This window comes from Trichomycterus rosablanca, chromosome 14 (genome assembly GCF_030014385.1).
Source record: "Trichomycterus rosablanca isolate fTriRos1 chromosome 14, fTriRos1.hap1, whole genome shotgun sequence".
Taxonomy (NCBI): Eukaryota; Metazoa; Chordata; class Actinopteri; order Siluriformes; family Trichomycteridae; genus Trichomycterus; species Trichomycterus rosablanca.
Genome location: NC_086001.1, coordinates 25,084,740 through 25,097,694, shown reverse-complemented (window position 1 = coordinate 25,097,694; position 12,955 = coordinate 25,084,740). Strand labels below are relative to the sequence as shown.

Below are 12,955 nucleotides of genomic sequence, written 5' to 3'. Positions count from 1 at the left end.
GTTGTGCAATAGTTAATTTGACTTAAAAAGTTAAGTTACAGGTGCAGTACATTTTGAGTGTCAGGTACTTATGATATGTCTGTTGAACTTAAAGACATGAGTTTGTTCAACTCAATACAGTATTACACATTACTTAAAAAACTGAGTTTCGAAAACTTAATTCATTTGAGGCAACGAATTGCCTCAAATTATTTGAGTAAACTCAACTTATTAGGGTTTACAGTGTACCAGGGACATCATGTGCAGCGTAGATATTTATTTATACGCACACCTTTATGGCTCAAACAATGTGTGCATTGCTTTTCTGTTTAATACATGGTACTGGAATGCACCATACGGCAATTGATTTCACAACATACAGAGGTAGAAATTCCTGCTGGTAATGTCCTGCTAACAGATAACAGACTGATATATCAGATGTCTTGTAATGCTGATGTATTCGCAAATCAGAGCTGTTTTGAGCTTATATTAGGTGGCATACAAACATGTGTAAACAGGTATGGCACTTCTGTGTAATACATATGCAGCAGGCCAACATTTTTGGACTAAACTCATTAAAGATTTGTAATATTTAAATCTGTGAATAAAATGCATGAGTGCAAAAAGGTGATAATGCCAATTGGTCTGGTTTACCATTGATGCAGGGGCGCATATTGGGACTTTAGAGACAATAGAGTGCAGAAATATAGGGTGTGTGCTGTGTGTGACTGTTAAGCTGCTAAAATTTGGTATCAAGCAAGAACAGAGAAAAATTCTACTTAGAAAAAATGCACTAATTAGTGTCCTTGGTTTCTCAATTTCATATAGAAATTAATAAAGAAATTCTGTAGTTAGTCCGAGATCTGAAGTGTGACAGGAAATTTTATACTTTATTAGTTATTTGCATTAAACTCATAAGTTATTTGCTTATTTATTGCTTTCTTAGATCAATAGACCACTGAAGTCGTGCGTCATTCTGTAGTCCTCATTATGCCCATATTTGGAAACCTGGGTCTAAGCGCGATTTCCAATGGGAAAAATTAACAGGGTTTTCAGAAAATCAACTGTAACGCATCCTGTGCTAAATAAACATGTTCAGAACCCTTTACGTTTTGTCCCGTGTACATTTTTCTCCTGTACATCACAAGTTCAAGATCACAAATTCAAAGTTCAGAGTTTGGTCAGACCATAACAAGGCTTAGTTTCCCACCACCTTTGTGGCACATGTAATCTAGCCGTATTGAGACTTTCCAGCCTGTAGTGGAATTACTTAGGAAAAGGTAACTCACAGGTTTGCTGGGATAAACGTTGGGGGTGGGCTGAACAGTGTGTTATCTGCAATCATTTGCATGACAAGAGGACAGATAGCGCTCTAATGGTTGTGTAGAAGGAGGGGTTTGTCCTCAGAATCTCAGATTTTCAGTCAAGCTAGTGCTAAACCACCAGCGTATTCACACAGGAAAGACACCGTATAACTGCACGGAGTGTGGAAAGAGTTTTACTCAAAGTAGTGCCCTTAAAGTACACCAGCGTGTTCACACAGGAGAGAAGCCGTATCACTGCTCAGAGAGTGGAAAGATTTTGCTCATGAAAAGAATCTCAAACGGCATCAGCGTATTCACATAGAAAAACTACATCACTGTTAAGAGTGTGGGAAGTATTTTATTGCATATTATGTTCTCCAACAACACCAGCGCATTCACACAGGAGAGAAGTCATATCACCGTTCCTTGTCTGAGGAGAACTTTAGTGAAAGGAATATTCTTTAAGTACACCACACCAGCGCATTCACATAAGAGGATGACCCATATTGCTGCTTATAGTGCGGATGAAATTTGACTGGAAGCAGCATTTTTAATAGACACCAGTACGGTCACACAGAAGTTACTGTGACTGAAGTCGTCTTGAAAAACACCAGCGCATTCAGAGGAGAAAATAAAATTATACTCCACTACTGCATGTACAGAAAAAGCTACAGTGGGGTCAAAAAGTATTTAGTCAGCCACTGATTGTGCAAGTTCTCCTACTTAGAAAGATGAGAGAGGTCTGTAATTTTCATCATAGGTACACTTCAACTATAAGAGACAAAATGAGAAAAAAAAATCCAGGAAATCACATTGTAGGATTTTTAAAGAATTTATTTGTAAATTATGGTGGAAAATAAGTATTTGGTCACCCACAAACAAGCAAGATTTCTGGCTCTCACACACCTGTAACTTCTTCTTTAAGAAGCTCTTCTGTCCTCCACTCGTTACCTGTATTAATGGCACCTGTTTGACCTCATTATCTGTATAAAAGACACCTGTCCACAGCCTCAAACAGTCAGACTCCAAACTCAACCATGGCCAAGACCAAAGAGCTGTCGAAGGACACCAGGAAGAAAACTGTAGACCTGCACCAGGCTGGGAAGAGTGAATCTACAATAGGCAAGCAGGTTGGTGTGAATAAATCAACTGTGGGAGCAATTGTAAGAAAATGGAAGACATACAAGACCATTGATAATCTCCCTTGTGGTCAAGATCTCATCCCGTGGGGTCAAAATGATCATGAGAACGGTGAGCAAAAATCCCAGAACTACACGGAGGGACCTGATGAATGACCTGCAGAGAGCTGGGACCAAAGTAACAAAGGCTACCATCAGTAAACACACTACGCCGAGAGGGACTCAAATCCTGCAGTGCCAGGCTTGTCCCCCTGCTTAAGCCAGTACATGTCCAGGCCCGTCTGAAGTTTGCCAGAGAGCTTATGGATGATCCAGAAGAGGATTGGGAGAATATCATGTGGTCAGATGAAACCAAAATGGAACTTTTTGGTAAAAATTCAACTCGTCGTATTTGGAGGAAGAAGAAGAACCCAAGAACACCATACCTACTGTGAAGCATGGGGGTGGAAACGTCATGCTTTGGGGCTGTTTTTCTGCAAAGGGGACAGGACGACTGATCCGTGTTAAGGGAAGAATGAACGGGGCCATGTATCATGAGATTTTAAGCCAAAACCTCCTTCCATCAGTGAGAGCATTGAAGATGGAACGTGGCTGGGTCTTCCAGCATGACAATGATCCCAAACACACCGCTCGGGCAATGAAGGAGTGGCTCCATAAAAAGCATTTCAAGGTCCTGGAGTGGCCTAGCCAGTCTCCAGACCTCAACCCCATAGAAAATTTGTGGAGTCCGTGTTGCCCAGCGACAGCCCCAAAACATCACTGCTCTAGAGGAGATCTGCATGGAGGAATGGGCCAAAATACCAGCTACAGTGTGTGCAAACCTGGTGAAGACTTACAGGAAACGTTTGACCTCTGTCATTGCCAACAAAGGTTATGTTACAAAGTATTGAGTTGAACTTTTGTTATTGACCAAATACTTATTTTCCACCATAATTTACAAATAAATTCTTTAAAAATCCTACAATGTGATTTCCTGGATGTTTTTTTTCTCATTTTGTCTCTCATAGTTGAAGTGTACCTATGATGAAAATTACAGACCTCTCTCATCTTTCTAAGTAGGAGAACATGCACAATCAGTGGCTGACTAAATACTTTTTGACCCCACTGTATTTATATAGGTTTTTTGTGTGTTCTCTAATCCCAGCTCCCTAACCATTAACTTAGCTTCGAGCTATCTCACCATTAAAATTCAACTAAGTTTAGGCATAGGCTCACATTTCTCACGCAGACACAGACTATATAAGCCTGCTTATATACCTAATAAATTGGAAGACTTATTATAAGTGTTTTCTCATATTCAGTAAACGACACTGGAGTAGAAGATCTGAGCAGCAAGATTTTCTTCAAAAGAACTTGATGTTCTAACAGGGTCTGAAACAACTACCCGGATATTTAAATGGCTTAATCTAAGCTACAATCCCTGTGTAGCAGTAAGATGCTGCTGTGGAATTACAGCTTTGATGTATTAAGTTCTCTTGTGCTGTCCTATAGCCGTTGATCTTTCAGTCAGGTGAAGTTTACAAAAGAAAAAAACTTGTGATTGGGTCTTTAATGGCCAAGTGTATGTTTCAAGGAGCATTTTGTCTGTGACATTAAAAACAAAGCACGAATAAGACACACTCTGTGAATGAGCTGTGAGATTTGGTTTACGAGAGCGACGCCTTAGCCCATGGCCATGGCAGCACAGCAAAGAAAGGTCACACACTGAAATATGTCCCTGTGCAAAAGTAACAACTGGATGCAGGGGATTGAACCCTGGACCTCATACATGCAAAGCATGCACTCTACCACTGAGCTACATCCCCTTTTGTAACATGGCAGGATTGCTGTGGCTCGATAGCGCTATTGTAGAGAATAAGACCGACAGGCAAGACATGATCCCTAATTAAAAAGCTACTGAATGGAGATGCTGGGGCTTGAACCCAGGACCTTATACATGCGAAGCACACGCTCTACCACTGAGCTACATCCCCTACTTGTGCTTTTAGGGTAAACCTCCAACAGGTACGAGAGTCTTTGCAAAAAGAGAAGCAGAAAGAGGAGCAAGAATCTCTAACCTCTATCAAGTGAGGGATTGCAGATTTAACAGCACACTTGCATAGTCTTCTGTGGTAGCGGTTAAGAACTGGCTCTCTGAACCGGTTGGCTACAAAAGACATTAAACACTCGGTTAACAAGCTCCATCATGTCATGCAAGCCAATAGAAAGTCCAATCCAAAATTCATCTAACTCCTGTACCTTTGCTCAGTCAGCTGGGTGAAGTTTAAAACAGGCTTGTGATTGAGTCTGACTAAGTACCTGGATATTTCAAGGGATTGTGACACTCTGGAGCTCATACAGGCACGGCATGCAGTACCTCTAAGCTGCCATCCCTATGTAGAGGAAATGTGCTGGTGTGGAAGCACAGCATTAATGTGGTAAATAAGACCTGCAAGGGAAAATAGGAAATGAGTTGTATTTCTTAAATTAGCCTAGGGGGAATGTGAACTAGAGCATATTGGTCATGTTTTAAAACGAGAGCATGCATGTTAAAGGCACGAACAGGGTTTGAATCCGTGATCTTCGGTTTACGAGACCGACGCCTCACCACTTGGCCATCGCGCCTCTCTAGGTAGCTGGCAGAAAGTTGAAAAAACGTTCTGTGTGAAAGTAACAACTGAAAGCTGAGCACATTCTTAAAGTTCAAGAGTAACAAGCAGAACGCCAGCTTGATAGTGACCGTTCTTAAAGCCATAGGCTTTAGAAACACACTTAAAGATTTTTTCTAGCAGAGTGAAACATCAAGCTACTGGAGATGCAGGGGATTGAACCCTGGGCCTCATACATGCAAAGCATGCGCTCTACCACTGAGCTACATCCCCCGGAACGGGCGCCAATGCAACAGGTACAGGACTCTTTGCAAAAACAAAAAGAGACCCATGACCAGGTATCTTTAGCCTCTAGCAGGCAGGGGATTGCAAATTTAAAGGCACAATTGCAGAGTAATCTGTGGTAGCTGTTAAGAATTGGCTCTGCAAGCAAGTTGGCTCCAAAAACCATTAAACACTCAGTTAACAAGCTGCACCGTGTCAATAAAACAAATGGAAAAGCTGGCCAAAAATGATCAAACCCCTGGCCCTTTTGCCCAATTAGTTAGGTAAAGATTAAAACTGATTTGTGAATGGGTCTGGAACAACTACCCGTATATTTGAACAGTTTAATCTAAGCTACAATCCCTGTGTAGCAGTAAGATGCTGCTGTGGAATTACAGCTTTGATGTGTTAGGTAAGTTCTCTTGTGCTGTCCTATAGCCGTTGATCTTTTTAGCCAGGTGAAGTTTACAAAAGAAAACACTTGTGATTGGGTCTTTAACGGCCAAGTGTATGTTTTAAGGAGCGTTTTGTCTGTAACTTCAAAAACAAAGCACGAATAAGACACACTCTGGGAATGAGCCATGAGCTTTGGTTTCCTAGAGCGACGCCTTAGCCCATGGCCATGGCAGCACAGCAAAGAAAGGTCATACACTGAAAAATGTTCCTGTGCACGAGTAAGCACTGGAATGTGTGCTTGAAAGTGCTCATTCTTAAAGCTATCGGGTGTGGAAGCAAACTTGAAGTTTGTTTCAAGTGAGTGAAACAACAAGCTGGAGATGCAGGGGATTGAACCCTGGATCTCATACATGCGAAGCATGCGCTCTACCACTGAGCTACATCACCCGGAAGAGATACCAATGCAACAGGTACAGGACTCTTTGCAAAAACAAAAAGAGACCCATGACCAGGTATCTCTAGCCTCTAGCAGGCAGGGGATTGAAAATTTAAAGGCACAATTGCAGAGTAATCTGTGGTAGCTGTTAAGAATTGGCTCTGCAAGCCAGTTGGCTCCAAAACACATTAAACACTCAGTTAACAAGCTGCACCGTGTCAATAAAGCAAATGGAAAAGCTAACCAAAAATGACCAAACCCCTGGCCCTTTTGCCCAATTAGTTAGGTAAAGATTAAAACTGATTTGTGAATGGGTCTGGAACAACTACCCGAACTGAAAAATGTCCCTGTGCACGAGTAAGCACTGGAATGTGTGCTTGAAAGTGCTAATTCTTAAAGCTATCGGGTGTGGAAGCAAACTTGAAGTTTGTTTCAAGTGAGTGAAACAACAAGCTGGAGATGCAGGGGATTGAACCCTGGACCTCATACATGCGCTCTACCACTGAGCTACATCCCCTTTTCTGATACAGCTGGATTGCTGTGGCTCTATAGCTCTATTGTAGAGAATAAGAACGCCAGGTAAGACATGGTCCCTAATTAAAAGCTTCTGAATGGAGATGCTGGGGATTGAACCCAGGACCTCATACATGCGAAGCACGCTCTCTACCACTGAGCTACATCCCCGACTCGTGCTTCCCAGGGTAAACCTCCAGTGCTGTATAAAGTACCTGAAGGCCATTTGAGTAAAAGTACAAGTATCTTACCAGAAATTTACTTAGATAGAAGAAAAAGTCACCTTTTAAAATATTACTTGAGTAAAAGTCTAAAAGTATCTGATGTTTAATGTACTTAAGTATTAAAAGTAATTTGATATTAAATGTACTTAAGTATTAAAAGTAGAAGTAAAAGTAAATGCTGTTAGTATAAACTGAAGCGGTCATTTAGAAAAATATAAGATTGTTCTTTTAAACCTGTAAACCAACTTAACAAGCTTTTTTCTTTCTTCCATCTGAACATGATCTGTGCAAATTCATGATTATAATCAGCTGTTCACATCACCTATTTGAAATCACGTCATTATTTAGTTGTTTTTTAACCTTATTATGAGGACTAAATTGCCCTGTTCCAACTTTTTTTAGAATGTGTTGTAGCTTAAAATGCATGTATGTGTATGTTAAGAATGAAGTTGACCAGACAAAACATGAAATATTTTGGGTTCATAAAAGATGGAATAAGAGTCGATGTAAATGTAAAAAACACTGCATCTATTTTATTTGCATTTTCTATACTGTTCCATTTTTTTTATTTGGATAGTACATTCAAGTTATAGATACTGTACATATCCCAATAACCTAAAACAACTGAATTTTGGCAGAATTAATTTAAAAGCAAAACTCAAGCAAGTTTAACTAAACGTGTGGCACTTTTAACCCTTTAATGATCTGCTCAACCATTAGTATAATCTAAATAGCTGGGTAAAATAAGCTGCATTTAAATAATCTTTTTTGGGCTGTATCTACTCCCTGATTGGCGTGTGTTAAATGTAAAAAACTTTGGTATTCTTACTTTAAGAAAACACCATTTCTAACTTATGTGTCAACCTGAAGCAGCAGCTGAAAAATCATCCATAAAACTTTGAAAGTTGAGTTCTTGTTGAGACCATTAAAGGGTTAAAGACGTGCTGCATGTTCCTCAGCACCATGAATGTTTCCTCTGTCAGTGTGTAATGATGTAAGGTACCCTGACACATTACCAACATGGACTGTAGTGTAAACACTCACCTGTTGTATTCTGACACTGCTCACACTCACCAGTGGGGTCCTAAAAGAGTACTATTGGAAAACTCCTTAGCTTTACTTACCTGGGTGAGTCCATCCTCTGAAGAAGGGGAGGGGTGAAGAACCTGTAAAAGAGAAGAAATGTTAGATAAGCATATGCTGTAAATATTGGAAATGTTGTTACTGAATGGTTTTGAGTATTGTTTGTAACTCATAACATTTTGCCATATTTGATGCTCTGTGAACTAGATATTTATTTTGTTATATATTTTGTCTTTACCTGTCTGAGGTATGGTATGATGCAGGGGAGGAGCTACCTGTTTAAATACAGCTCTGGAAAAGGTGTAGGGGGTTCTTTTTTTTGGAGATGGGCTAAAAGCTATGCTAGGCCTGTGACTTGTAAACATCAATGAATGTGACTTAAGTGACTTTGCAGTCACAAGTATGTTTCCTCGGGTGGTAGAGGTTGAGTTTTCTATTGTTTTTTTTCATAGCGCGCTTGTAAATATTTTGATTGTTGTGGCCAAAAATGAAGGTGACGGGAAAAAAAGAACAACTTCTGTGCTCCTGCTAATTCTTTTCAGTGCTTTCAACCATTCACCCTACATTACCCATAAAGAGTGCCCTTTTCTACTTGTTTTGTGGTAGTCTGGGAACACGCTTTATCACACAGTGTAATACAGAAGTAATCTGAGGAAATATTTGTCTGTAGGTGAGTTTTTAAAAATGATGGGACACATCATGTCTGCACTGAATTAATTACAAGCTAATTTAGTGAAACGTTTTATTTGTGGTTCGGAAATGTAGTGGAGTAAAAGTGAAAGTTGCCGAATTTTTTTATACTCCAGTAAAGTACAGATACTCCAAAAAACTACTTAAGTACTGTAACGAAGTATTATTACTTCGTTACTATACACCACTGTAAACCTCCAATGGGTACGAGAGTCTTTGCAAAAAGAGAGGCAGAACCAGGAGCAGGAATCTCTAGCCTCTGTCAAGTGAGGGATTGCAGATTTAACAGCACACTTACACAGTCTTCTGTGGTAGTGGTTAAGAACTGGCTCTCTCAACCGGTTGGCTCCAAAAGACATTAAACACTCGGTTAACAAGCTCCATCATGTCATGCAAGCCAATAGAAAGTCCCATCCAAAATTCATCTAACTCCTGTACCTTTGCTCAGTCAGCTGGGTGAAGTTTAAAACGGGCTTGTGATTGAGTCTGACTAAGTACCTGGATATTTCAAGGGATTGTGACACTCTGGAGCTCATACAGGCACGACATGCAGTACCTCTAAGCTGCCATCCCTATGTAGAGGAAATGTGCTGGTGTGGAAGCACAGTATTAATGTGGTAAATAAGACCTGCAAGGGAAATTAGGAAAAGAGTTGTGATTCTTAAATTAGCCTAGGGGGAATGTGAACTAGAGCATATTGGTCATGTTTTAAAATGAGAACATGCATAGTAAAGGCACGAACGGGGATCGAACCCGTGATCTTTGGTTTACGAGACCAACGCCTTACCACTTGGCCATCGCACCTCTCCAGGTAACTGGCAGAAAGTTGAAAAAACATTCTTCTGCAAAAGTAACAACTGGAAGCTGAGCACATTCTTAAAGTTCAAGAGTAACAAGCAGAACGCCAGCTTGATAGTGACCGTTCTTAAAACCATCGTCTTTAGAAACACACTTGAAACTTTTTTCTGGCAGAGTGAAACAACAAGCTACTGGAGATGCAGGGGATTGAACCCTGGGCCTCATACATGCAAAGCATGCGCTCTACCACTGAGCTACATCCCCCAGAACTGGCACCAATGCAACAGGTACAGGACTCTTTGCAAAAACAAAAAGAGACCCATGACCAGGTATCTCTAGCCTCTAGCAGGCAGGGGATTGAAAATTTAAAGGCACAATTGCAGAGTAATCTGTGGTAGCTGTTAAGAATTGGCTCTGCAAGCCAGTTGGCTCCAAAACACATTAAACACTCAGTTAACAAGCTGCACCGTGTCAATAAAGCAAATGGAAAAGCTAACCAAAAATGACCAAACCCCTGGCCCTTTTGCCCAATTAGTTAGGTAAAGATTAAAACTGATTTGTGAATGGGTCTGGAACAACTACCCGAACTGAAAAATGGCCCTGTGCACGAGTAAGCACTGGAATGTGTGCTTGAAAGTGCTAATTCTTAAAGCTATCTGGTGTGGAAGCAAACTTGAAGTTTGTTTCAAGTGAATGAAACAACAAGCTGGAGATGCAGGGGATTGAACCCTGGATCTCATACATGCGAAGCATGCACTCTACCACTGAGCTACATCCCCTTTTCTTACACAGCAGGATTGCTATGGCTCTATAGCTCTATTGTAGAGAATAAGAACGCCAGGTAAGACATGGTCCCTAATTAAAAGCTTTTGAATGGAGATGCTGGGGATTGAACCCAGGACCTCATACATGCGAAGCATGCACGCTACCACTGAGCTACATCCCCGACTCGTGCTTCCCAGGGTAAACCTCCAGTGGTGTATAAAGTACCTGAAGGCCATACTTGAGTAAAAGTACAAGTATCTTACCAGAAATTTACTTAGATAGAAGTAAAAGTCACCTTTTAAAATATTACTTGAGTAAAAGTCTAAAAGTATCTGATGTTTAATGTACTTAAGTATTAAAAGTAATTTGATATTAAATGTACTTAAGTATTAAAAGTAGAAGTAAAAGTAAATGCTGTTAGTATAAACTGAAGCGGTCATTTAGAAAAATATAAGATTGTTCTTTTAAACCTGTAAACCAACTTAACAAGCTTTTTTCTTCCTTCCATCTGAACATGATCTGTGCAAATTTGTGATTATAATCAGCTGTTCACATCACCTATTTGAAATCACGTCATTATTTAGTTGTTTTTAACCTTATTACGAGGACTAAATTGCCCTGTTCCAACTTTTTTTAGAATGTGTTGTAGCTTAAAATGCATGTATGTGTATGTTAAGAATGAAGTTGACCAGACAAAACATGAAATATTTTGAGTTCATAAAAGATGGAATAAGAGTCGATGTAAATGTAAAAAACACTGCATCTATTTTATTTGCATTTTCTATACTGTTTTATTTTTTTGATTTGGGTAGTACATTCAAGTTATAGATACTGTATATATTTACATTTACAGCATTTAGCAGATGCTTTTATCCAAAGCGACTTACACAATGAGCAGAACACGATGAGCAATTGAGGGTTAAGGGCCTTGCTCAGGGACCCAACAGTGGCAACTTGGTGGTGGCGGGGCTTGAACCGGCAACCTTCTGTTTACTAGTCCAGTACCTTAACCACTGAGCTATCACTGGCCCATATATTCCAATAACCTAAAACAACTGAATTTTGGCAGAATTAATTTAAAAGCAAAACTCAAGCAAGTTTAACTAAACGTGTGGCACTTTTAACCCTTTAATGATCTGTTCAACCATTAGTATAATGTAAATAGCTGGGTAAAATAAGCTGTATTTAAATAATCTTTTTTTGGCTGTATCTACTCCCTGATTGGCGTGTGTTAAACGTAAAAAACATTGGTATTCTTACTTTAAGAAAACACCATTTCTAAATTATGTGTCAACCTGAAACAGCAGCTGAAAAATCATCCATAAAATTTTGAAAGTTGAGTTCTTGTTGAGAGCATTAAAGGGTTAAAGACGTGCTGCATGTTCCTCAGCACCATGAATGTTTCCTCTGTCAGTGTAATACAGAAGTTATCTGAGGAAATATTTGTCTGTAGGTGAGTTTTTAAAAATGATGGGACATCATGTCTGCACTGAATTAATTACAAACTAATGTAGTGAAACGTTTTATTTGTGGTTCGAATGTAATCGGTAGCTAGATATCTGAACAATGTTAATGCTAATAATAATAATAATAAAAACAATGGTGCTGTGGCTTTACTTTGTTAATCATTCCTAACTTACATCAGTGTGTTAGACGGGGAGATTCTGAAATGACGATTATTCCGTATCTTTGAGTGAACGATGCGCTTTTAGAAAACGTTTGCATCTGCGCATTAATGTGTTTAACCGCTGATGTAATTTACAAGCACAGATTCACCAAACCTGCTGCAGTCTGTCACACATCTCACATTGTTTAGCTAAAAAATTCTTGTCATTTTATTTTGTAGTAACGAGTAACGAATTCGCATACAGCAAATGTATCGGAGTAAAAGTACACAATTTCTTTAGGAAATGTAGTGGAGTAAAAGTGAAAGTTGCCGAATTTTTTTATACTCCAGTAAAGTACAGATACTCCAAAAAACTACTTAAGTACTGTAACGAAGTATTATTACTTCGTTACTATACACCACTGTAAACCTCCAATGGGTACGAGAGTCTTTGCAAAAAGAGAAGCAGAACCAGGAGCAGGAATCTCTAGCCTCTGTCAAGTGAGGGATTGCAGATTTAACAGCACACTTGCATAGTCTTCTGTGGTAGCTGTTAAGAACTGGCTCTCTCAACCGGTTGGCTCCAAAAGACATTAAACACTCGGTTAACAAGCTCCATCATGTCATGCAAGCCAATAGAAAGTCCCATCCAAAATTCATCTAACTCCTGTACCTTTGCTCAGTCAGCTGGGTGAAGTTTAAAACGGGCTTGTGATTGAGTCTGACTAAGTACCTGAATATTTCAAGGGATTGTGACACTCTGGAGCTCATACAGGCACGGCATGCAGTACCTCTAAGCTGCCATCCCTATGTAGAGGAAATGTGCTGGTGTGGAAGCACAGTATTAATGTGGTAAATAAGACCTGCAAGGGAAATTAGGAAATGAGTTGTATTTCTTAAATTAGCCTAGAGGGAATGTGAACTAGAGCATATTGGTCATGTTTTAAAACGAGAGCATGCATGTTAAAGGCACGAACGGGGATCGAACCCGTGATCTTCGGTTTACGAGACCGACGCCTTACCACTTGGCCATCGCGCCTTTCTAGGTAGCTGGCAAAAAGTTGAAAAAACGTTCTTGTGCAAAAGTAACAACTGGAAGCTGAGCACCTTCTTAAAGTTCAAGAGTAACAAGCAGAACGCCAGCTTGATAGTGACCGTTCTTAAAGTCAT

The 12,955-nt window shown here is 39.8% G+C and overlaps 10 non-coding genes across 10 annotated transcripts; all 10 read right to left on the bottom strand.

The window, feature by feature from the left end:
- Positions 1-4,153: 4,153 nt before the first annotated feature.
- Positions 4,154-4,227, bottom strand: trnaa-ugc (transfer RNA alanine (anticodon UGC)). Its single transcript has one exon. It is a non-coding gene; the product is annotated as a tRNA-Ala (tRNA).
- Positions 4,228-4,323: 96 nt separating this feature from the next.
- On the bottom strand, positions 4,324-4,395 carry trnaa-cgc (transfer RNA alanine (anticodon CGC)). The gene has a single exon. It is a non-coding gene; the product is annotated as a tRNA-Ala (tRNA).
- An 816-nt stretch (positions 4,396-5,211) lies between these two features.
- trnaa-ugc (transfer RNA alanine (anticodon UGC)) lies at positions 5,212-5,283 on the bottom strand. Its single transcript has one exon. It is a non-coding gene; the product is annotated as a tRNA-Ala (tRNA).
- Positions 5,284-6,045: 762 nt separating this feature from the next.
- On the bottom strand, positions 6,046-6,117 carry trnaa-cgc (transfer RNA alanine (anticodon CGC)). Its single transcript has one exon. It is a non-coding gene; the product is annotated as a tRNA-Ala (tRNA).
- A 601-nt stretch (positions 6,118-6,718) lies between these two features.
- Positions 6,719-6,790, bottom strand: trnaa-cgc (transfer RNA alanine (anticodon CGC)). Its single transcript has one exon. It is a non-coding gene; the product is annotated as a tRNA-Ala (tRNA).
- A 2,558-nt stretch (positions 6,791-9,348) lies between these two features.
- trnat-cgu (transfer RNA threonine (anticodon CGU)) lies at positions 9,349-9,420 on the bottom strand. Its single transcript has one exon. It is a non-coding gene; the product is annotated as a tRNA-Thr (tRNA).
- Positions 9,421-9,606: 186 nt separating this feature from the next.
- On the bottom strand, positions 9,607-9,678 carry trnaa-ugc (transfer RNA alanine (anticodon UGC)). Its single transcript has one exon. It is a non-coding gene; the product is annotated as a tRNA-Ala (tRNA).
- A 443-nt stretch (positions 9,679-10,121) lies between these two features.
- trnaa-cgc (transfer RNA alanine (anticodon CGC)) lies at positions 10,122-10,193 on the bottom strand. The gene has a single exon. It is a non-coding gene; the product is annotated as a tRNA-Ala (tRNA).
- A 95-nt stretch (positions 10,194-10,288) lies between these two features.
- trnaa-cgc (transfer RNA alanine (anticodon CGC)) lies at positions 10,289-10,360 on the bottom strand. The gene has a single exon. It is a non-coding gene; the product is annotated as a tRNA-Ala (tRNA).
- A 2,392-nt stretch (positions 10,361-12,752) lies between these two features.
- Positions 12,753-12,824, bottom strand: trnat-cgu (transfer RNA threonine (anticodon CGU)). The gene has a single exon. It is a non-coding gene; the product is annotated as a tRNA-Thr (tRNA).
- Positions 12,825-12,955: the final 131 nt, after the last annotated feature.